The 24,089-nt window shown below is 36.8% G+C and overlaps 1 protein-coding gene across 13 annotated transcripts in view; it reads left to right on the top strand.

The window, feature by feature from the left end:
• The window catches only part of GRID2 (glutamate ionotropic receptor delta type subunit 2), an 804,597-nt gene that overhangs the window by 420,861 nt on the left and 359,647 nt on the right, over nt 1-24,089 (top strand). Inside the window, exon 1 of one of the 13 annotated variants that reach the window (XM_083834805.1) lies at nt 13,760-15,268. The exons of the other annotated variants lie outside the window; for them this stretch is intronic. The gene's annotated coding sequence lies outside the window, so the exon portion shown is untranslated. Of the gene's footprint in view, nt 1-13,759; nt 15,269-24,089 lie in introns of those variants that run through there. 13 annotated transcript variants of the gene reach the window in all.

Raw genomic sequence — 24,089 nt, 5'->3', positions numbered from 1 at the left:
CAGATCTGAAGCTCTTCTGTTGCCTGAGAGTTGTCTCTCCGGTGTCTTCTCAATAGAGACACACCTCCCCACCCCCTACCAAAAAGATAAACACACACGCACCCCTTAATCAGGCTAACAGCCAAATTTAGAATTTGTTAAACAATGGATGTGTAGAAGCTCTGTTGAAGGACATATTGCCTTCCCAAGGTGAAGCATCCTCAGGCAGATCTGGCATTTTTTTTCAAAAGTCCAAACTCACAAGGAAGGAGATCATGGGCCTTTTTTGATTTTAAAAATATATGTTTTTTTCTGCAGTACCTCCTATACACCTCAGTAAGCAGTAATAGCGTAGCTAGACGTGAAGAATTCATACCTCGTTTGAAGACAACATGCTTTTATCACAGTTATGATGGCCAAATTAAAAAAAAAATAGTATCAGCAATCTTCAAAATAATTACTGGACTACTTTTGTAGGATGCAAAACATTTGAATGAATCAGCTCGTGAACACTTGTTGCATTAATAAACATCAAGGATTCAAAACAAAATAAAACTAATCTTCAAGATTTCTGTAGAATTTGAGAGGCAGAGAAACTTGCAGTTTGCCATCTACTCACAATTAGTATAACTTCATTTCATTTGCTCTTTGAAAATTCAACACTCAAGATAGTGTCAAGATTTGGTGAAGGGAGATGGTGATATGCATCTGGCTAATCCCATTTCAATATTTAGGGTTAACTTTCTGAATATTTTTTTAGTTCATCTCAACCTGAACATTAAAATCCAGACTGTAGGCTGACAGAAACACAGTATGCCTTAGACGTTTAAGTGGAAATTAAACACAAATGTGAGGCAGATAATCTGTTGTGAAAAATTCAAGTGTATTATTCTCAATTTTTAAAAATGGACAACTTTTTTGTGTCCTAAAATAAGAAGCAGTTCTTAATAATGCCTACTGTGCCACTAAATTGAGCAATCTCAGGGAATGACAGTAAAATTGATTAATTTATGGCAGGAATCTGAAGTAAATACTGAGAAAACAATGGCGTCTCATTGAAACATATTTGCTTTAAGAGGTCAGATGAACATTAACAGGCCTATAACAATTTACATGCTCAGTACACCGAAATTTCTTGGGTAGGGAGGGATTTTGTTTCAGGTTTTGCAACTGAATCATTTCATAATTATTTTTTATGATGTTGCTCCTTCATGTCGCTGATACTGTATCGTGTCTGCTGCTAGTAATTCATGTTTTATGCACCATATACATCGCTGGCATGCTTTTTGTCTTACCAACAAAATATTCATAGTCCTAGAAGTGGTATGTGTGTCTTTGGTAAAAGCATTTTCTGTTTTGTGATTCCCAACTTAATGAGTCAATGGATTATGATCAGTTCTAAAATATCATATTCAGTGTCAGAATTACACTTAAAAAAAAAAATAACAACAACAACAAAACCTCTGATGGCTCTGCCACTTCCTATAACATCACAAAATCATGGCTTGGAAGTCACAGAAAAAGTGGGAGTTAAGACAGTTTAATAGTATAAACACAATAAAACAAATTGTAGTTTCCGCTGACATCCACTGGAGCAATGTTGGAAATGCATATCCTTTCTGAATCAGCGAAGGCAGTCAAGCCTTGGGGATTCACTTTTCCAAGATGATGTGTAATATTTATAGTTCAATATTCACTCTAAAGGCTTTATCAAAAAAGAGGAAACTAAAATTTAAGAACAACAGAGGTTTCAGCAGTACTCTCATTGGGTTACTCTGGCCATACTCACTTCTCTGTCCAGCAGAGGCTGTGGAGACTTGCACTGGGTGTACTAACACAAGATATAAACCTTTATTTTCTTTCCAGTAAAAGCTTAGTAAAGCACGGTCCTAAATGTAGAGCAGGTTTGTTATATCTGATTTTAAGATGTAGAAAAGCAGAATATTTATTTCCATTGCTTAAAGAACAGCTCGTTGATTAGTTAGTAGAACTTTGTAATTATGAATGCTAGATCTGTCTTGACAAAAACTGTAGTCATAATTTAAAAGAGCTAAAACTTCAGACACTGAACAGCATGAAAGTGTTTTCCAACCTTTAGAATATGAGAGCTGTCCTCTTCCATTATCACCTTTGAGGCAATCCCCAAAGGAAAGGTTACTTCCTTGAAACTAAGAGAAAAGAAAATGTCTTCAGGTAACTTGCAGATCAAATGGCACCACAGTTGATTGCTAACCAAGTCATGAAGATTTTCAAGCTGTCAGTTATCTTTCTTTTTATACCAGCACAACTCAGTGCTCGCCTGACTTGCTAGCTGTGGAACAAGCATATTTTGATAAGCAGATTTTCTGTCATTATTTTGTCTGAAGTTTTAATAATGTCTGTACTAAGCCAATTCAAATATTACTGGAAGAGTTTTCTGGTTTTGACCTGGTTTTACAACAGAGGATGGAGTCTTTGCAGTAATATACAATCTCTCTGCCAGTCTTTAAACATCTTAGTCTTTATAAGGCCATACAGTTCATTGTTCAAGTTCATGAGTTCATTATCTCAAGGAATATTTGATGTCTCCCCAGACAGGCTAATCACAGGCCATAAGTATGGTGATGTCCGTTCTTCACAGGCATCTTCATCCCTTAGAAGTTTTCAGGAGTTTTTGGCAAAGATAAAAATTTGTCTAGAAGGATTGATTGCCTCTCTGTCCACCTTGGCTAACAAATATAGTGAATTAGCATAGTTCACCTATGAGAGAAAGCCTTTGGCATTTTTGTGGTGTCAGTAATCTCATGCCACTAAGAGAAAGGATATAACTTCAGTTATCCATCAGGAAATCGATGGACAACATGCAGTCCTGCCAATGTGGAACCACATTGTGTACTTGCTGTTAATTCCAACCCTGGGGATTACCTTATTGATGTCATGTCATTATGGAATTCTTTTATCAATAACACATCTTCCCAGAGATATTAAGTCATTATGTTAGATCCTATAAAATTGCTTGGGGGAGAGGAGGATCTAGATGGAAATCCATTTGGAGTACTATTTTTTCATCTCGTACAATTATCTAAAGGTAAAGACCTGATATTGGCTGTGCTTGATAATCTGTCCTTCACAGCCCACATTCTCTTTCTCCTCCTTTCTCCCCCAAATCCATTATTAGTTTGATATGCTAAGACAGAAGATAATATGAATCAGTAACGGTAGGTGTAGCTTGAAGTCCAATCACACTTTTGAAGAGAGAATACCTGTTTCTGGTTATCATTTATGATGGAATTGTGGCAGATGGCCTGAAATACTCTGCAGCCATGGGAGAAAGCATTTGTTCCCATCTTTAGCTCATCAAGGCTGATGTTATAAAGAATGTGTTCCAAGAGTCTAACTTATGGTATGTCAGCAAGATCTTGGGATAAATTAAGATGAAACTATCTCACCTTATCTAACTTCTACTTCAGGCAGAACAAAGGCAGTGAAGAATGTAAAATTTAGCAGTATTCTTAAGTTATCTTTTTCTTTATGATGCTGATGCTGCAAAATGGAGCTAATGGTGCTGTCTTGATACTTTATCTTCCATTGCAGATTCCATAGAGTTAAAACCAAACCAAGCCAGAAAAATCTAAGGAGTACATTCTTTCCAGCAGATTATTCCAAACTTCCTTCCTGACTCTATTACCAGCATCTCTGAATTTTCCTGCATAATGACAGATACATTTGTGTTAATTTTTTATTTTTTTTTTTCTCAACCAAATCGGCTTGTTCTTTTATCCTCAAGAAAAAAGGAGAGGAAGGGAAAGGAAAGGAAAAAGTTCTTCTTATATACTATTCTATATATTTTGTCACTCAAACTCCTAGAAGGATTTATATAGTTTGGGCAGATTTTAAATACATGACTTGCCAGATTTGCTTTAAAAAAAGGCATCACTGTGGGAGTATGTTCAGATTAAAAAGAGAATGTTTGTTTCATACCTCAGTCTTGTTGCAAATTTTTCTGAGAAACCCAAACACTATATAAACATTGAGTAAATTACTCTAGAACATTTTTTTTCCTGAAATTTGCTGCATTATATATACTAGACTATGATAATGTAATAGTCATTTGAGGCTGAATTCAGGAGTGATATGGAAAGTGATATGGTTTAAAACTTGGACTCCAATATAACAGCGAGTTACAATTATCAAAATGTCATTTATATGCCCTTGAACAAACAAACAAAAAACACTTTAAAGTTAGAATAAAGACAGTTCCCCACTCTTTTTACATGTTTATCTAAGTGTTTTATTTGTTTCTGCTGGCTGGAGAGTTTTCATGGTTGGATCTTTTTCTGTGATCCACCCTGTGCTACTTTCCATACTGTATAACCATCCTGGTCAAGGGAATCAGATGACTTGCATCACTGACAAGTGAACATGAAAAAAACAAAATTGATTTCATATATGACCCGGAGGTGGAAAAAAAAAAACACACAAATCATATCTTTTCAAATTCTTTGTGGGCTTATTTAGGTTTGCTTAGATTAACTTCTGAATGTTGCTCCATGAACAACTGTCAATCTTCATTTATAAAGTTAAAATATATTCTGCAATGTTAGGCTTGCTTTGAAGTTAAATTGAAACTAGTGGGACCTACAAATTGTTGCCTTAAGAAAGTGTGTTCCTAACATCGTGTTTCTGTACCTACATAGATTTTGATAGTGCAGTTTCAATTAGCTTGTGTGTTCTTTCAGGCATATAACTAGCATGCCAAGAAGAAAGAGACCGAACTTCTTTCATTGTTTAGGAAAGATTTGCTTTGCATTGGTTTGACTGAACCTGAGAATATGACGGTGAAATGGCACTTTGGAGAAATGCCATATAGTAATAAATCATTATGAAATAAGCTTAAAATATCCTTAATTGTGGCTTTTTATATTTCACAAAAGAATAATTAGTGCTAATGTGTTTCAGAACTTTCCAAACTGGGTTTTTCTTTTCTTATTCATACATTAAAAGGTTCACATTCAAACAAAATCATTTTTACGTAACTGAAAGATAATATGGCAAATGTATGTTTTGAATTTTCTTGTATAACATCCATTCATGATATCATTCAGATGTTGACACTTTCTTTCTGAGACTAATCAAGGTGATTTCATTAGCAATACTCATTTCTGAAGAAAAAAAGAGTTTAGCATAAGCTGGTGCTTGAGCTTTCCAGCACTCCTCAGGTTTTGCTGTCGGTGTAATTATAAAAGGTTGGTTCAAAAGAGGAGGCAAAATAGTCAGTAGCACTAAAGACAGCTGCAGACTATGTTGCCAAAGTTGAAGGAGTTAATTTTGGATATTTCAGATAAGGGACAAAGCTGAATGTCTTATTTGGCCAACTGTTTGCACCTGCATATGCCCTTTGAAGCAAGAGCAGCTTTTCCAAGGAAACCGTAGTCATCTCTTTGCCAGTAACAGCAGGAAAAGAAATCCATATCCACCTTGAGTACTTCTTAATCATTTTCTTTCCATTGTTTTTTGCTTTACCTGTCGTATCTGCCTTCCTGCAGCCCAAGAGAAGACCTGATCCTTTTTCTTTTCCTTCTCTATATCAGAGAGACATGGATGTGTAAACACTGACTTAGTGGGTGAAATTAGAAAAAGGGCATGCAGAAATAGTGTCAAGATAAACAGGGATGTAAACGGTGCTGACAATGCATCCCCAGGCACTGAGTCAACTCACATGGATAGCCATCATGTATTCCACTGAGCTCAGGAATCAGGGCACTGATAAAAACACCCTTGGGAATGACCCCTGAAATGTTTTAACTTCTGTGCAACGACTGGGAACTGCTGTTAGGTGGCAAAGGGTCTGTTTTGAATCCCATTGTGGCCCTAACTTGGGGGAGGAGTACCATAGCATTGGCTCTGGAAGGGAAGAAAGGGGAAGACATCTCAAGTGAGGGTAGATTAGAAAGATTTTCAAAGCAGGGTCTTCTTTATACTGTTTTTATTATCCAGACTTCTACTGAATAAGTCTCCAAGATATTTTACTCCCAAACACACTGATCACTTCTACACCCTCATCCCTGCAGTTAATCGCTAGGAATCTTAACCAACTTTTTTTCCCTCCCCTTGCTGCCACAAAACTGAATGTTGCTACCATTTAGGCAGAGACAGACAAATTCAGTCTTGTCTGTCTTGCTGAGGCATATCCTTGAACCTCTTTATGCAACCTGGTACATAATTGTAGTAACTGTCAAAATATCTAGGGTGCTGACGTTATGGTCCTAATTTTCTGGTGTCATTTACCATTTGAGTAATCCACTGAATTTAGTAAAAAAAAAAAAAAAAAAAAAAAAAATCTAACCAACAGAAAAATTCCTCCCGTATAGTTGAGATAGCATTTTGTTTGACTGGAGGTATGTAAGTTATGCTTTACACATTTAAATAATATTTTTTTGAAAAAGATGACAACTTTTTTTGTATTCAAGCACATTTTCCTATTTTACTGTCTGATTCTGATTTAAATCAAACAGAATTGTGTATATAAAGACCTTTGAAGATCTGAAGTTACATCTAGGAAGTTTATTAAAAATGTAAGGCTGTGTGGTACCTCAGCATAGTGGATGACAGAAATCAGAGATGTTCCAAAAAAAAAGTGGATGCTATGTTGGTATATGCTTGCATAGTTGTTAAAAGGGTGGTGAGTTTTTGGTTCATGCTTTAAAATATGTTTTTACTTCATTGTCAATGTATTTTTTCCAAATACTGAAAATTTATTGACTGAGTAATTAATTTGCATCAGATGAGCATTCTTAGAAGTATTTGGCCTACAAATATCTACTTTCAAATATATATTTAAGACCTTTTATTCTGCTGAAATTGCCACTGAATTTGCTGTAGATTAGATAATTATCTTTCTTTGTCCTTACATTAAAATCAGCTGAGCTTCATTCAGCTCTTTCACTCCTAAGTCTTGTAATTAACTTTTTTTTTTTTTATGAAATATGAATAGAAGATAGAAAACCTGGGAGTTTCCTATCTCCAGAACTTGGAGAGTGACTAATTAGCAGAAAGAGCTGAGGAGACTGAAAACTGTACTCACATCCATAGTAATATTGATAGATGTATCATGTGGGAATTGAGGTCATGACCCTGTTAGAGCTCCACATGTATAGCAAGACTGACGGATCTAAAGACTTTCATCCTCTTTCTCTTAAGTTCTTCCAAATACAATAAGCACATAACTCAAAGAAATTTCTGTCTCTAAAAGTAGTATATAGAATAAATTTCTGATTATTTTCCTTTTATTCTTTTTTTTGAGGATAAAATATTTACCACAGAACAGTAATATTCACAAAAAAAAGAATGTGTTAGAGAGAATTTATTGGGAAAAAATAATAATAATGAAAAAGTAAGGATAATATAACTTTTGACATAGAGTTTATGGATGAAGATCACTGGAATTGTGCAAAAACACTTGTGAGATAATAGTCCAGTTCTCTGAAGAGAGCAATCTAAATGCAGAGTAGAGTTCAAGAGAAATGAAAAGCAAAGAAATAATTTGTCCAAGGGTTCAGGCAAAGATGTTATCTTCCAACTTGACTTCTTCTTTTCCCAATCATTTTTCTTAGGCACAGGCCTTGTTATATATTCTGATCATCTTACTTATAAAGAGATTCATGATTAGCGCATAGAAAATATGAAGACTTTCGTTTATGAGTTAAAGCTTATAGCGAAGGCAATTACATACTAAACCTGTATGATCCTATGTCAATATACAGGACTACAGGAGCTCAGCTCTCTTCTCTGTCATTTTCTGAAAACTAGCCTTTGGTATTGCCTCACTTATGTGCTTGGAAGCCATACTAACAAATCTTCAAACCATTCCAGACACAGAGCTCCCCCAATAAATTGGTGCTGTATTGCTTGGTAATGTTTGATCTCGATGTTTTCAAAAATCTAAGAAATAGGAATACACTGGTAGGAGGGAATTAAATCCAGCCTAGCACATACTTATCCACTGTGGTAAATCAGGTCCTTTAGGAAAGAGGAATACCATTTATATAGTGTTCTGGGTTTGCAATATGGCAAGGCACGAGTCTCAGTCCTGAAAAAGCAGGTCATCTCTGCCCTTCCTGTGTAGAAGAATTCTTTTGCCAGGGGTCATTCATCAGTAAAGATAAATCTTTGTAACTCTTTGAAAATATGGTAAATGGACACTCTAGATGCCACTGTATTCTGTCTTAATGCATGTGCTGTAGGTGCATCGATGACATTTCTTTCAGACATTCATCTGAAAATATTTTAATAGTCCTTTGGAATGGAAGTAAAAAAGGCTTCACAATTGTTCCTAAATCCAACATTTCCCCACTCCTATTTCATTTCATAAATCAGTAAACAGACATTGAATAAAGAAGTGCTAGCCAAGGCTGATAGAAGAAGGGTACCTCTAACTAACAGAGGAAAGCTTACAAATGTACTTTCACAAAGTAGAAAACTGGTCGTGCTTCAGGTATTGGCACAAATACTGGAAAAATAATAGTGGAAGCAACTGATCTATTCTGTGAATATAAGGTACCTCACCAAATAGAAGTTAATGTAACACTAGTAATTACAGTGAGAGGAATTCTGTAGATGTTTGTAAAAAAAACAAAAAACAAAAAACAAAAACAAAACAAAACAAAAAACTTAGCATTCTGTATGGGCTACCATTTTAACAACATCAGTGGTAAACTCATAACATATTTCAGGATTTAATTACAAAACCTCTGGCAAATGTCTGACAATGTTTTTGGCATTATCTTGACAAGGGGAAGGAATAATGCAAGAGGAAAATTCAGAAAATATTAGCTAAAATGCTGTAATTGAATAATACTTAAAACTCATGCTTTGCTTCTGCCTAGAGTGCAGGCTGGGATTACCCATTGTCTAGTTTAGGCAAAAAAAAAAAAAAACAGTCTTTAAAGTCTTCCGTTGTTTTTTGTTTGTTTGTTTGTTTTTTTAGGAGATGTATTTGAAAATAAAACAAACAACAAAAATGCTAGAAATGCTAGCAGTTCTTTACCCAGTGGACCATTCTCTAAGAAGCTTTGTAGCATTTGAGGATTTGCTAGATATCGTTGGGGGCCTGAGGATTGCCCAGTTCTGTCTATCATATATGGTTATGATTCAAGTCCTTGTTGGCTGCAACATACATTTAAAATTACTTATTTTTCAAGTATAAGTTTCAACAACAACAAAAAGCCTAAATTATTGCTTTGAATAAGCATAAATTGGTGTGGCTCTATTAAAATCACTAGAGCTACACTGATTTATGTCACTTCAGCTTCTCAAAGGGGTTTTGTGATGGTCTGGTGAACTTGTTCCTACAATAATTATGTGAAAGATGATAGCTATAAGATGATATAGCAGCATCTGATTGCTGCTACAGAACAGACTCTTCCAGAAGTCATTTTTCAAGTTAATGCATTGCATCTAACACCATACAGGTCTCTCTGCTTGCAAACTTTGCCTGAAACTGCAAAGCACTTGGGTGTTGCTGAGATACAATGCTAATTAACTGAACTGCTTACCTATTCAGGTTTTTAAAATGCACCATTCACCAAGGTGTCTGAATACCTTTCACAGTTGCTAAGATGATTAATGCACTAAGTCGTAGACAAACCTGTTAGGACAATGGGCATCACTGTTTATTGTTATGCACTGGTAACCTAGCATGACACAGGTTTCTGACCAAGGTATGTCCAGCACTTGGTGGGCTCCGTGCTGGGACTGGTGAGAGTCCCTGCTCCCAGTGCCAATGGTTCCTGTGCCAGGTTGGTTGAGACAGAAAGTTTGCTATTTTTGAAGTATAAAAAATATTACAGTTCTGTATCATTTCTAAAGAGTAATTGCTAAACTGATTCACAAATTCATTTGCATACCTGCCTCAAATTACCGATACGCATCAAAGTGCTAAACATTCCTACAATTGCAATATTTCTTTTTCCGTGTCCTGCTCACTCTACTTTGCTCTTTCTTGCTAGTTAATTTATACTGCATGTCAGACTGTGACATGTGGCGGTGGCAAAATGGATGAATTCTGTTACTACCCTGGTGTGTGAATGTAAGTGAGGATGTCAGTGCTTGCTTTTTGTGCAGCTGCCACATTGCACAGCAGAAACCATGCATTTCTCCCAAGCCTGTATCTCCCACAATTGTATAATAATCATTTTACCAGATAATAACCAGAGCATGCCGAGAAAAACATGCAAGAAAGAATGCAATAAAAGTCTATAAAATACACTATGAGATACTGCCAAGACGTAATGTATGGGAGAAATACCTAATGCTGAGGAACAAGGAAAGAAAAAAACAGCAACCTTCTGACATGCATGGTTCCATTTCTTTCCCACTCTTTCTTACTGCACTTTCCATTTTTGAACAGACCTTTTGCTTTACGTGTAATAAGTACCATTTATGTAGCTCATGGCTCTCACTTTACAAAGCAGTAGTGACTGTTTTTTACTTCTTAAATTTGCCCTGTTATGGTAACTGTTTTTAATGCTAACTTTTTTTGGTTTCTCCCATTGCCCTTCAGCTAATTCTTGCTAGGAAAAGTAATCCTGTACATAACCTTCATGTTCTCCTTCATTTCTTACACAGATGTTGAGGATTATTTGGCTGGGCTGTTCTCTCACATCTCATCACTTATCTCTTTTGTCAGCTTGTCCATTCTTCAGACGTTATCTATTCTTTTGAAGTTCCTCACTTCTGTCCCTTATATTCATTGAAGGAACAATGACAAAAGATCCAGTGAAAAGAGCAGCACAGTTTACATATTTTAGACTAATGCTAAATGTATAGAGTTATGCCCTTCCTTGTCACTTCTTCTCATTGTTTCATGCCTAAGGTTTTTTAAGACCTCGTTGATCCATAAGAGACAAAAATTATAGCTTGTTGGACTTGTCTGTGGTTGAAAATTTTAATATTTGACTCTCGATCATGATGGAGGACTCTGTTCCTTTTATATACTTTCCTTGTTGTTAACTCCCCTGCACCAGCTGTCTTCAGTACAAAGGCAGGCAGATGTCTGCTGACAGCTGTATTTAGAAATTAAAGTGCTTTCCAGATTTGAATCCAGGATCTAAAATTTTAAGATCAATGCACAGATACCATGGAGGTGAGAAACTGTTGTTTTCAACAGGGTTTTGTCTGAGTACCACATTGATCTGTCCTTCCAGTCAGTGTTTCATCATGTTCTTACCCTAAGAAAACAACAGCAGGCAAAACTGCACTAGTTCACAGATGCTGAGCAAGCTGATATTTATTTGTTGAGCAGATGAATATTTTCAAGGAATATCATACAAATATATCAGGCTGATGGTGTAGTAATCCTCATCTCTGAGGAGGTCTGCCCAGGAGGAATGTTTAACTGGCTTCACATGCTTTCAGCATTAATTAGTATTCCAGATAGATTACTGAGAGTCAGAGCCCTTAGGTTGCACCAACGCAGTATCGTATTTCAGAGCTGTGTAACTGTAGTAAAATCTAACATGAGTTTTGTTCCTCTACCTCTGGCTCTTGTAGTCACATATCTGTCAAACAAGTCAGTCAGAAAAGTTAAATATATTTATAAGGGCCTAAAGATATTTTTCCAGGTGGAACTGCTCACCTCATGGTGAAGAATTTTGGAGCAGGGAAGAGCTTTTGTGTTATCATCATCAGTCTGTTGCAATATTTGTGCTGCAGCATCTGGGTGTAAGAGAGGCTCCTGCATTTCTCATGGTGATTGGGAGGGAAGGTGGGAAATCAGACGTTTCTGATTGTAATTTCAGGCTGTGTTGTGAGAAATCAAAAACAGTTCCTCACGTGGGTTCACCCCAGCCAGCAGCCATGCATTCAGTCCCCTCTACCACAGGAAAGGGAGGAAACAGAAGGAAAAGTGAGAAGGCTGGGGGAATCAAGATAAAGTCAGTTTAGTAAGTGAAGCCTGCAAGCAAAGCAAAGCAAAATAAGGAATTTATTCACTAATTCCCGTCGGCAAGCAGATGTCCAGCTAGTTCCTGGGAAGCAGCCTAAGCACACACAACAGTTGTTTGGGGAGACAGTCATAATAACCATCCTCCAATTTCTCCTTCCGTCCTTTAACTTCTGTTGCTGACACGATGCCGTGTGGTATTGAATGTCCTTTTGGTCAGCTTGGGTCAACTGCGTCCTCTCCAGTTCCTCATATCTTAGAGGAGAGCTGTCGCTACTGCTTTTTGGTGTCCAGCAGCAGCAGGCAGTGTGCTTCTTCAGTTAAACCATTCAAAGAGCATGTATCACTCTGGCAGCAAAAGGTCAAATTTGTTGAGCATCACTTTGGATCATCCACTGCCAGTGGCCAATGCCTGACCCCCAAACAATGCAACCCACCTTCCTTTTACCCAGTCTACTCAGAGCTCTGCTTGACGTGGTGACAAGGTTCCTAACTGCCCTCAAGCCTGGCCTTTGCCTTAAAATTCAGCATGCAGAGCAGAGTGTATTACTGGTGTGTCACAGCTCACTGAGCCACATAATAATTCTGCATGCATCACCACTTCCTCCCACAGTAAAAATGTTTGGCATCCAGGGGTTGCATTATGGTAAAGATGGTATGTGTGCTTCAGGAGCAAAGGTCTCTTAATGTTAATGGATAGCTAAAGAAGCAGCTGTCACATTATATACGTTACACAATACATTTGTGATGTATTGGAGATTCTTGTGGGGATGCTAACCGCCCAACTCATCATATGTCCATTTTTAAAACTGTATTGGTTCTTCTAGCTAATACATTTTAAATTCCATGTAAATATTTTAAGAGATGCGTGTAAGATAGAAACAGCTTTATTCATAGAAGTGTTTTATTCTCTCAAACCTATTAAAATTTCAATTATCAAACATTCCAAGTTCCTCAGCAAAAATTCATAAGGCTTCCAATACATTATTTTACATAAACAAATTGTCATTGTGCCTGTTGAATTGATGTTGTCTGTGTTGCATTAAATTCTTAGATTCCACCATTGCTCAGATGGGATTCTTAACTTTGCAGCATTGTCTGGCTTTATTTTGCATGCGATGCAGTAAATGATTAATACTCTAAATGTACCTAGAATATTGTATCTGCTGTGCTTCAGATTCAGCACCAGAAAAGCTCTTTAAAGAGCTTTTTCCCCCTCCTCCTCTCACAAGTAATACACCTATGATGTAACTGAGACACTTTAAACGTGTAAGTCTAGATTGTCTCTACATCATCTCTTCAGTTATCTCACACTAGTACTTCCCATCTCCAAGCATTTTCCAATAGCTTCATCGCCTTTTCGTTTTAGTATAAGAGTCTCTGCTTCTTCTTGCTTTTAGCTTGTCTAAACACCAACTCTTTTTCTTATTCTTTCTTCCTGATGTTTCTTTGGCTGCTGGGCTTTCAATTGTCATGATTTCACATGATCTAATCTTCCTTGATCAATACCCTATATATCTTTTTCCTCACTGTTTTATAATACCGTCTCTTCTTAATTCGTCTTCAAAGTATGTAGAAGTCTTCTTCCCATTTCTTTCCTAACTTCATTTTCACATTTCTTTCAACCCTACTTTCTCTTTCAGCCCTACTTTTTTCTTTCTCCTGCTGTTCATTCTCTACACCATGTCTTTTTTATTATTATCCCCACATTTCTTCCTTCTTTGTGTATTCAGAAGGCCTTGGGTGGATCTAAAAAAAATAACGTTGGCCAGGAGGGGAGGGCTTGTTACGTCAACCTCCAAGCCTGTGTGCAAAAAGAAAGGATATGCTTTTTTTTCACCTCTAAATGAAAGCAGAGCTTGCTCCATATTACAATCTGGTCAACAAACCAAGATTTTTAAATACATTTCTCAGTTTTGCAGGGCCTAAGCAGCATAGTTTGTTTTTTTGTGTGTGTGTTTTTGTTTTGGTTTGGTTTAGTTCTGGTACTCATTTATAATTTTATGGCAAACCGTGGAAAATTACTTAAAAGCAAAATAGGAAAAAATCAGACAGGGACTTTCTTGAATCTGATTACAACAAGCAAGGAATTTTCCTCAAGAAAAAAATAATGACATTAATAACAGATGCTTTGGGCAAATGAGGCCAACATTTGCTTCTGTTTATATTTGATGTGCTCATTAAATATAGATTTAGGTTGCATGAGCTGTTCAGAAAACATAAAATATTTAGCTGGTACTCTAATGTTAATTTGTGGTCACAGGCCCTGCGTGTGTAGCGGGATGTCGTATTACAATATTTGTTCTGAAGACCAAATAGAAGATGTGATGATAGACAGTTCTCACGCGCTGAATTTATCCCTAAAATTGGCACCGGAATTTCATCCATAGCCTGTGACATTTCTATGTGGGCAAAAGCCTGCCTGCATGAACAAACACACAAAGCAAAAACAAGTGTAACAAATTTGTGTCGCTGATTGATTACACAAAACTATTTATTACATTCAACAAATGATCGTGACAGCGACCTACCACACTGCCTAAGCTCAGTCTGTTGTAAATCAGATTCTTTGTTAAGACCTTATGTAGAACAATAATTTCAGGAACACTTCCTGAAGAGCTGTAAGCTTTTGTTGTGGCTGTCAAAACCCTTTCAGTCTACGGGCAGAAAGTTTTAGTCAAGCAGTATATGCTGCTGATTTCAGTTTGTCTTTGGCTCGTTTGAAGAAATCAGCTTAATTTGCTTTCTCTGGTTATCACAACCCAGCCAAATGGTTGTATAAGCAGGTGGCAAAAGTCTCGAGGACACGGGCTTGGCTGAAAAGGTAGAAGCAGTGGCCCAAACTATAAGGAGCCTGGGAACAAGGAAATGAGCTGGCATTATTGGGGGAGAGGAGGCCATTCCTGTTGGTAGGAAGGTAGATCCATAGCGAGCTTGGCTAGGGACAGCTGGATGAACTGAAGGAAAATAGCCAAAGAGAGGTGTTGAAGTTCAAAGCTGGTTATGTGGTGGTGAAGTTGAACTTTGCAGTTGAATTTCATTTGGACAGTCAGAGCAACACAGAGGCCAGAGACTTTGTGCTTGGTGGGAGTTGACAGTAATCTCAGTTTCCATCAGTGAAGGCATAAACAGGAATGTTAGTTATATGGAAAACAGGAGGAAAGGTGGGTTCAAGGCAGATACTTAGCAGACACAACCAATACCGATTGTTTCTTTTGCTAAGTATCTGCCTTGAACCCACCTTTTCTCCTGATTTCCATATTAATAAAATACCAATCCATCCAACCCTCAGAGTAAAAACAGCTGAAATGAGTAGAGGCTTTGGGAAAGGAAACGGTACTGTGTTGCTGGGTTAACTTCAAATTGACGGTGAGTCTTCCAGGAAGTCACATCAGAGACAGACTCAATATCGTTAATCCTGCCCAGTCACACATGGTTTTGGGACAGGTACAAGGAGTATTTTTTATTTTCTCTTTTTCTTTCACAAAATCTGTACTTTTGGTTTACTCTTATACCTGGGTATACTTTTGAGATTCTCTCTGCAGTTATTATTTTGAATAATCACATTTTTTCACTTCAAAAACAAGCTATGCTGACAACTCTATGCAATCCCAGTCTTAAGGACCTGCAGAGTGTTGAAAGGTTTCTGGTAAAAATGCCTAGTTGTAAATTTCCTTACACCTTTGATTCTATAGCAATAAAAGAGTTGAAATTTAAGTATAATTATGCAGCTAACAAAGAACATACTTAAGACACCCACATATCTATTTAATACTGTCCAAACAGTTTGTAGATATATTTAGATAAATACGTTATCTTTTTTTAATAGAACTGAATAGTTTTAAATGCAGACTAGCCTACTGAGGCTTCTGGTTAATGTGCCTCTGTCATGTTTAACATTTCAGGGATCGTATTTCAAAGTAAGTTTATTTTTAAATTGCATTTTAGGCTCTGATACAGTGTCTGCAGTTTGGAAAAGAATCAGCAAATGGGGCTAAGTAAATGCAATCACTTTTATCCTGTCAGTATTAATTTTCCACACAATATTTGGAATGCTTTCATATTCTGTTTAAATGAAATATTTTCAGCTCTCTCAGTGAAAAGATAGCACAGCCTTTGAATATGCACATTGCCTGTTTTACCTCTGTGTACTGCTGGTGCCTGCTTGCTATACAAAGTCATTTATGAGCATAAAGCTGACTCTGTGTTTGAGCAGATTTTTGCTTATAGTTCCTCCACAGTGAAGGCTGGAGAGGCAATAATATTTGCTAATTGGTATACTGCAACTCATTCCTAAAGTAACTTTAATTTTGAAAGTGGAAATGGAAAGTGTGATGATCCCTTTGTTACTTGCAAGACAGATGAATATAGGAGCTTGTTCACTAAAATAGTTTGATGAATTACATAAATTTCAGTGGCTTGAATTCTTTTGAAAAAATAAAAAGAATCAGATTATGCACTATAATTTCCATGGCTAAGGCTGGTATAATTGCTGTCTCAATTCAGAAGACTATCTTCCTATTAAGATATTTGCACAGTTTAGCCAGTCTGCATCGTGGTGGTAACTGTCACGCTTGGAGATTGTTTTATATTCTTCTGTTGAAAAAGGAAAGCAATGAAGCTTCACTTGTGTGTGTGTGCTACATAAAGTGAGGCTGTAGAAAGAGGAATAGAAGCAGACAGATTTTGCTTTTGTGTTTAATCAGTCAATAAGTGCAAGGAAGCGATTTTAACAATTTAAAAAAATAATATTTTAAAAAAAAAAAAGCATACTTGACTTTTCGGGTGTGCTTCTTGTGGAGTAATTTACTGAGTAACACTCTGGTGTGACTCCCAAAGACCTAGTTGTAGGGAAGCTTCCTGGGCATTTCTTTGATCGAGCAGCCAGGGCAGCTCCTTCACCCAGCATCCCAGGCTTGTCCAAATCACATTTAGTGTAAAATGGAGTGCATGTCTAACAGGGAAGGAGATCTTGTTTGAGAGTATGATAAATGTCGCTAAGACTCATTTGCCATATCTCTAGAAAAGAAACAATTCAAACATGATGTTAGGGCACTATAAAATGAATGCCATTGCCATTCTCTGCAGGCTGGCTACAGGGAAGGATACTGTTTACACAAGAATATTTATGTATTATGTTTTCTTTTGCTGCTGGTAGCATTTTCTGTTGAGAAAATTTTTCTCTTTCTTCTTTTGCCTTTGTATAACTCATATGGTTTTAAGAGCTGGAGTTCTATTTTTCTCCATGTACTATGTCCTGTTTTATATTGAGGAACATCTTTCCTTATATCCTCTTTATGAGGGAGGTCAAACCCTGGAAGAGGGCTTCAGAGAAGCTATGGGATTTCCATCCCTGGAGATTTCCAAACTCAGCAGGATGATGCCCTGAGCAACTGGATCTAATTTTGAAGTTAGCCTTGCCCTTAGCAGGGGGTTGAACTAGATGACCTTAGAAGGTCCTTTCTAACATAAGTTTTTTTGCATTTCTGTGGTTATTGGAACTGAGATGTGTTGTTTCAAGTTAATTATAAAGGTAATGTTAGATAGCCCAGAGATGGATCTGTCTGGGCAACAGAGTGGTGGGAATATATCATTAATTTATAGAACAAGTTTTTTATGACTATTCTTAAGTACATTACCAAGGATTTCAACTTACAGAGAAATAGGGGGTGCAATGGCTTATGGCTAAAAGAAGCATGACTAAAGGCTATGAAGGAGGAACAGCTGTCTCTAGTGGTGGAAATCTCTGCCACCTAGCATTTTCTTTTTTTGCCAATACAGAAATTGGGAGCAATGAAAACTGTTTAGCTTAAGTTTTGCTTACAAGCCTTATCTGTTAATGTATTTTCATGTTGCTTCTAATGTACAAGTATACAATTTCCTTTTAATTTACCTTTCAGATAACTGTTTATCAGCCTGCTTAAAGAACAGTTAGTGAAATACCCTATTTGTATCTAACCTTTCATAATGCCTTTAATAGGTTGTTTACAAAGAGGTTGTTGAATTGCAGTTTTGTAGAGCTGTCTCAAGGTAAAACTAGCTCATTTTGTTGAGTAGCAAAAGCAGTGGAGGAAATGAACTTTTAGTTACCCTTAAATAAATGTATCTACTGTTACATGTACATACACAATTCTCTTATTTTTATCAACCTAAAAATACTCTGTTATCAGCTAATAAGTGAAGAGGGCATTTAAAAGATTGTTAATGCAGCAATATTTACGTTGCAGAGCCTTTTGCTGAAGATAGCATTTCCAAGCAGTTAAGGAGATACCTGGTTTTAGGAGTCTGTGGTATTCTCACCTCGAATTTAGAGTTATATCTCTAAGCTTTAAAACAGAAAGCTAGTCCTCCAGATGAGGCACCCCGTTGCCACTGTTGATCTCTGGTTTGTACAGGAGCTGTAAGACTGCTCTGGGCTGGACTTCCGTAATTCACTGTAACAGAGAAGTGGAGCCTGTATTTCACAGAACCCTGAGGACTGCACTTTATAGCAGTTGCACCACACTGTGAGGCACATGGGGGTACCTTTGCACAATTTTTCCTCCTTTCCTTCTTTCACCGTTGCAACCAGTTTGCGAGTTATTAGTAGGGGAAGTGAAAAGGGGGCATGAGCTAGCAACAAGACTTTTTTCAGTATGTTGTCCCTGGATTTCTGGACCTTTTCCAGAAATGCAGATCAATTACTGGTTTAGTAAGTTTGAGGATTGCTTTGTTGTATTTTTCCATGAACTTAACTATTGCAGGGGATCAAGACAAGAGGAACAAAAAGGATTGCCCATATTATAAATATGAATTTATTTGGCAAGGTGAAGGAATCATGTTTAACTAACTTACAAATTAAAGACAGCAGCAATGTTCAGTGACATTAAAAATCACTGGAAGTGTGCAAGAACGAAAGCTTCTATGACTGTAGTTAAGGCAAGAAATAATGGAAGTAGATTGCAGCAAGGGAGTCTGAGGTTAGATATTAAGAAACACTTTTAAACCATAAAGATTCTGAAGTGTTGAAATAGATTGCCTGTGGAGACTGCATTAGTTCCATCTTTTGAAGGTTTTTAAGAATAGATTAGACAAATATCTGATGGGAATACTTTATATGTAGTTGATCCTGCTGTGGGGACTTAAATGACCTCTTAAGATCCATCAGCTGTCTTTTTATGATTCTTTGTAAATAGGGTGAATTTTGCTGACTTCTCAAGATGCTTGCTGAAAACCAAATCTTCTACATTATCTTTGTTGCCAGTTCTACACAATCGAAAATACTATATGTTCAAAAATACAGTGGATTATGTGTTATGCTTAATCGTATTATACTTGGTCATTATGTTTGGAGTTGGAAGGATAACATTAATTCTTGCTCAATACTAACAGTCAATAAGTTTGGTGCAGGGAAAACATGATAGAAAGGAATGGGCTGGTTTTGTCAAAAGAAATTTGCAATTGGAAAAATTATGGAAAAGATCCATATACCACTGATTACATTGTATGGATTTGGATTAGAATTCCCTCAGAGAAATATAATGGGAAAATTGACATTTCAGTTAAAGCAAAAGCTCGTTTTAATTCCAAGCTTTACATTTGCATTTGTGTGGTGTTTTCCAACATAAGTCAAAGCACAAAGCATGATAATTGTTTTTTAATGTCATAATATAATATGTCAAAATACAACACAAATTTTATTTTTTTTTTAATTGTGAAAATCAGTGAAGGCAACATTTCCTAGTAGTGATTGTTAATTGTTTTATAACAAAACAGTTGGATGCAATGAAATGATGACATTTTAATGTGACATTATATATATATATTACTGAAAAGAGTTGCTCACTGAGTTACTATACTGACTACACTGACTGCTAAGCCTGTTCTTCCCAAACCAAAGCATCCTTGACATTTCACTGAAAAAGTGATACCTTTCATTCTGCCACTTTCAAAAAAGCCAGTCTCTTCTAGCCTCCTTGAAAACTGTAACAGAATACTTCGTGTTGATGCCAGAGGTGTAATAATGGAGAAAATAATAGTCTAAGCTAGTGAAGAAAGAGCAGTCAGGCATTGGAACGGGTTGTCCAGGGAAGTGGTGGAGTCATCATCCTTGGGGGTGTTTAAGGAAAAGTTGGACGTGGTGCTTAGGGACATGGTTTAGTGAGTGACGTTGGTGGCAGGGGGATGGTTGGACCAGATGATCTTGGAGGTCTTTTCCAACCTTAATGATTCTGTGATTCTATGAATGTAAACAAAACAAATTTTAACAGTTAAATTGTGTTGTTTTTTTTTTTTGTCATTTTATTTTATTTGCCACATTATTAAGGAAGTATCCAAATAAATATTAAATAAATACAAATTTTTCTTACTGGCACATTAAAGTTACTGCCCTGCATATTTTTTTTCTGTAGCTCATTAGTGTTGCTACCTCCCTACACCTGACTCTACACATGATCACCTGGGTATGATCTGGTTCTGGGTTGTATTAGAAAATGAAGAAACAGATAAATTACTTCTTCACAGGATAGCTTGCTTTTGCCACCTATAACTAAGGAGCCAACAGTAACTAGTAGAATTTTGGCATGCTTGAGGTATGCATATAGGACGAATTTCCTAGAAGGGCAATGAATATAAAACTGCTATTAACATTACAATAGCCACTTTATACTGTGAATTTCCTGCCATCCAGAAATAGAACCATGAAGTACTAGGTAATGTAATGGATTTAAGAAAATGCAGAAAGATTTGAGTGTGAGTGAATAATCTCTTCTTACATGTTTAGCAGAAACGTATTAGGGTGAAGTTTTCAATACAGTGGCATGGTAAAGAAATGGTTATAATCTATTACAGTAATCAAAGGGAAAGCAGCAGTCTATTGTAAGCAATAATTTAAACAAAATATACTTGCTGAAATTACTGAAGAGCGAAATAAAATAAAAATAAAACAATGATTATTGAAATAACTTGAGGTTATTGGTTTAGATGAGAAATGACAGGATACAGACTAGATAAAAACAGTTTAGTTATTTTTGAGATGAGCATATAATTTTCAATAAACAGTGAGAAAATAATGTGTAGTTATGTAAGTACAACGTGCTATATATTCAAATGTTTAAATCATTACATCAGTGCATGGTCACACAAAATGCAAAGATGTGTCAAATTTGCATTACAACAACCACAACCAGGTGAAATTCAGATATGACAGAATCTTTCCTTAAGAGAAGGAGGGTGGTGTAAGTCAGTCAGACCGAAGCCATCGCCGAAGGTCCCATTTCTGCGCCCAGCTCTGTCAGGGCCTCATGCGACCTTTGGACACAGCACGGTACGTCTGGAGCTGCAGCACTTGTCTCTGCAGTGTGCTGAGAGTCAGGGGAGCTTTTTATTTATTTGCTAAGTACTGTGTGAAGTTGTATTTCAGATGTCTCAGCTGGCATCGCTCTCACAGCCATTAAATTGTGGCACAGGCTCTGGTGTAGGCACAATGATTCCCATATGCCCTGTCTAATCAGCTGGTGGGTGCCTGGGCATTAATTAACGTTGTTATAAGTAGGAGGAGAAAAAAAAAGATCAGAAGGGGATAAGTGAGTATAAAAAATGCACAGCTTAGCAGCAGCTGTATAGGTTACCTTTTCCAAGTTGTGCCAGTTTAAAACTGAGGGTAATTAGAAGAATAAATCACAGGGGAAAGAAGAAATGTTTGTTTCACTTTATTTATTTATTTATTTTTCTGATTGGTTTGCTCTGTATTTTGCAGTTTGTGGATCCAAGTTTGAGAGGGGGGGAAAAAAGTTTTGATTGATACTGACTTTGTAATGAAATATTTTTGTCATTCCCAAATAATAAGACCAGTAAAAGCCCATGCTTTGGTGACAGCACAGGTTTGAGGCTCACTGGATGGTGAAGCCGTGAAAGCAAACCAGCTCATTTGAAAGCTCATTCTTACTCTGACAGTATTTTAAAACTTTTTCCTTACAAAATGAGGATTTTACCCTTTAGTTTGTAAGTATGCTTGTATGTATGTGCTTTTTAATACAGTTTATTCACATGATGAGAAAGACTCTTTTGAAATCTTTCATATTAGTTCAGTTTAGACACTTGGCCTTAGCTTATTGAATGAGAACTTTTAGAATGATAAAATATTTGAAGTACGGGAGAAAAACCTATTAGATCATAAAATCTGTTTTTCTGCTGACTTTCACAAAGATAGGTATATTTGATGTTCAACTCTAGCTCAACATGATCTTAGCTAAAGGGTTTAAACTTTATAGTAACTCAACTTTTGAAGCTTTCAGCGGGGTACGAACACATCATGGTGTCCATCCATAATAATTTTACTACAGGTAGCTTTCTGAATCACAGATAGGTGTCTTCCAGGTGTTTTTTTTTTTCACATTATGAGAGGATATCTTTGTATTGTACGTGAAAGTGAAAAAGGTCATTTGAGAAGACAGATGCCTCTTTTCAGGTTTGATTTCATTGTCCACATTTGCAAACCACAAAATTAATGTTTATGCAAAATAATTGAGGCAAAAGCACAATTGCACTGTGGTAATGAGAAAAACAGAAGGAGAAGTGTGTTTATGGAATGATGTAAAATAAGACCTCTGGTTTATATAACCATATTTGCTAACTGAAGAAATGTATGGATTCTAGGTGGTTCCAAACATATTTTTTTCTTTTTTAAATTAAGTAGTTAAAGCACATTATCTGAAATATTAACCTTCTGCTTATGTCTTTAGACCCTTTAAGGAAAAGGAGGCTGTGCTGTAGCTGAAAAAGCTATTAATGTTTTAATAAAATGCAGTGGTGCATACATAAGCTTATATCCTAAGGTGAAAAGCATGTGTTCATCTCATTTTCCTATTGCTATACATGGTAATTTTTGTGTATAATTTCAAGTTGGCTGAGATCTGGGCCTGATATATAGTCGGTTGCAACTGGGAAATTGATATCAAACAGTTGTGATCAACCACATGAGATGTTTGGAGAGTTTGGAGAAATAAAAGAAAATAAAGGAAAGAAGGTACATGAGGGTATTGTCAAAGTTGTGATAGTCATTTAAATAAAATGTAACATCTGGCTGATTGCCAAGCAGTTCATTGGGCAGGTGCATGACGATTTTAGCACTGCAGTTATGCCAGGTTTTATTATCTTTGCCCCGTTTAATTATCAAACAGGAACATTTGTGAGAACTTTTAGGAAATTAACTTTTGGAGAGAACATGGGTTTTAGGATAGTTTGTGGGTTTTGATCGTTTTTACTCTGCTGTTTGTATAGTTCTGCATCTAGTGTTTCTAAAAGAAAAAAAAAACACTCACTCTGTGGGTATAGCTGTAAGAAATCCTTTTTTAAAATGTAAATGGAGATTTTTGTAAGCCTGCCTATCTGTGTGGGCCCACAGCAGCACATCACTCTCTGACCTTCCCAGAAAGCAGAGTTCTGCCACAAGCTGTGCCTGAGCTTGTGTATGGTCTCGCTGTCTTCTGCGGTAAAAAGGCACAATTCTTTCTGATGTGGAGTGGCAGAATCTCGCCACTAGAAATGAAACCAGTATCATTACCTCTTTGCTTGCTGAGTTATTCCCTTTGACATTGATCTTTACACTTTAGCTGCAGCAGAAAAATGGCAAAAGCTAGGGCAGGAGGAAATGTCCTCTGACTGCCGTAGAGCAAACCTGGACCTATGGCACGGGTTTAAGGGTGTAATTCAGAACTGAGGTGGTGACTTGGGGGTCTTGTTGAACTATAAATGCTCTAAAACCAGTAGGGGAGGGAGAGGCAGCAGCAGCTCTATCAGTGCTAGGTCAGATAGTGATCAGTGTCATGTAAAACATGGGGCCAGATCTTCTCGCTTTGGTTGATTTTTTTTTTTTTTTTTTTAGTTTTGTTGTTGTTGTGGGAGTCTATTGATGTATTTAAGATTTCCTGGTGAATACAGAAAGACTGAAAATAAGTAATTCTTGTAGGGCTTTTACTTTCCTTCTGTCAACACCGACCACTCCACCTCCAAGCTTTACAGCCACAATAGCCTTACCAAAGGCTTTAGTCTTACCAAACTGAGCTATTAGAATAGCTTTCTTTTATTATTTTTTTTTGGGGGGGGGGTGGGGGGGGTGGGAGTGTGTGTGTGTGTGGGGAATTTCAGTGCGGTGCAGAAGACTGAACAGCTTTAGATTGTTTCTGAAATAAGGAAGCAGCAAAGATTGGCA

The sequence above is a fragment of the Anser anser genome (assembly GCF_964211835.1).
Source record: "Anser anser genome assembly, chromosome: 4".
Lineage (NCBI taxonomy): Eukaryota > Metazoa > Chordata > Aves > Anseriformes > Anatidae > Anser > Anser anser.
Note: the sequence above shows the minus strand (reverse complement) of the source record. Positions and strands in the feature narration are given on the sequence as shown.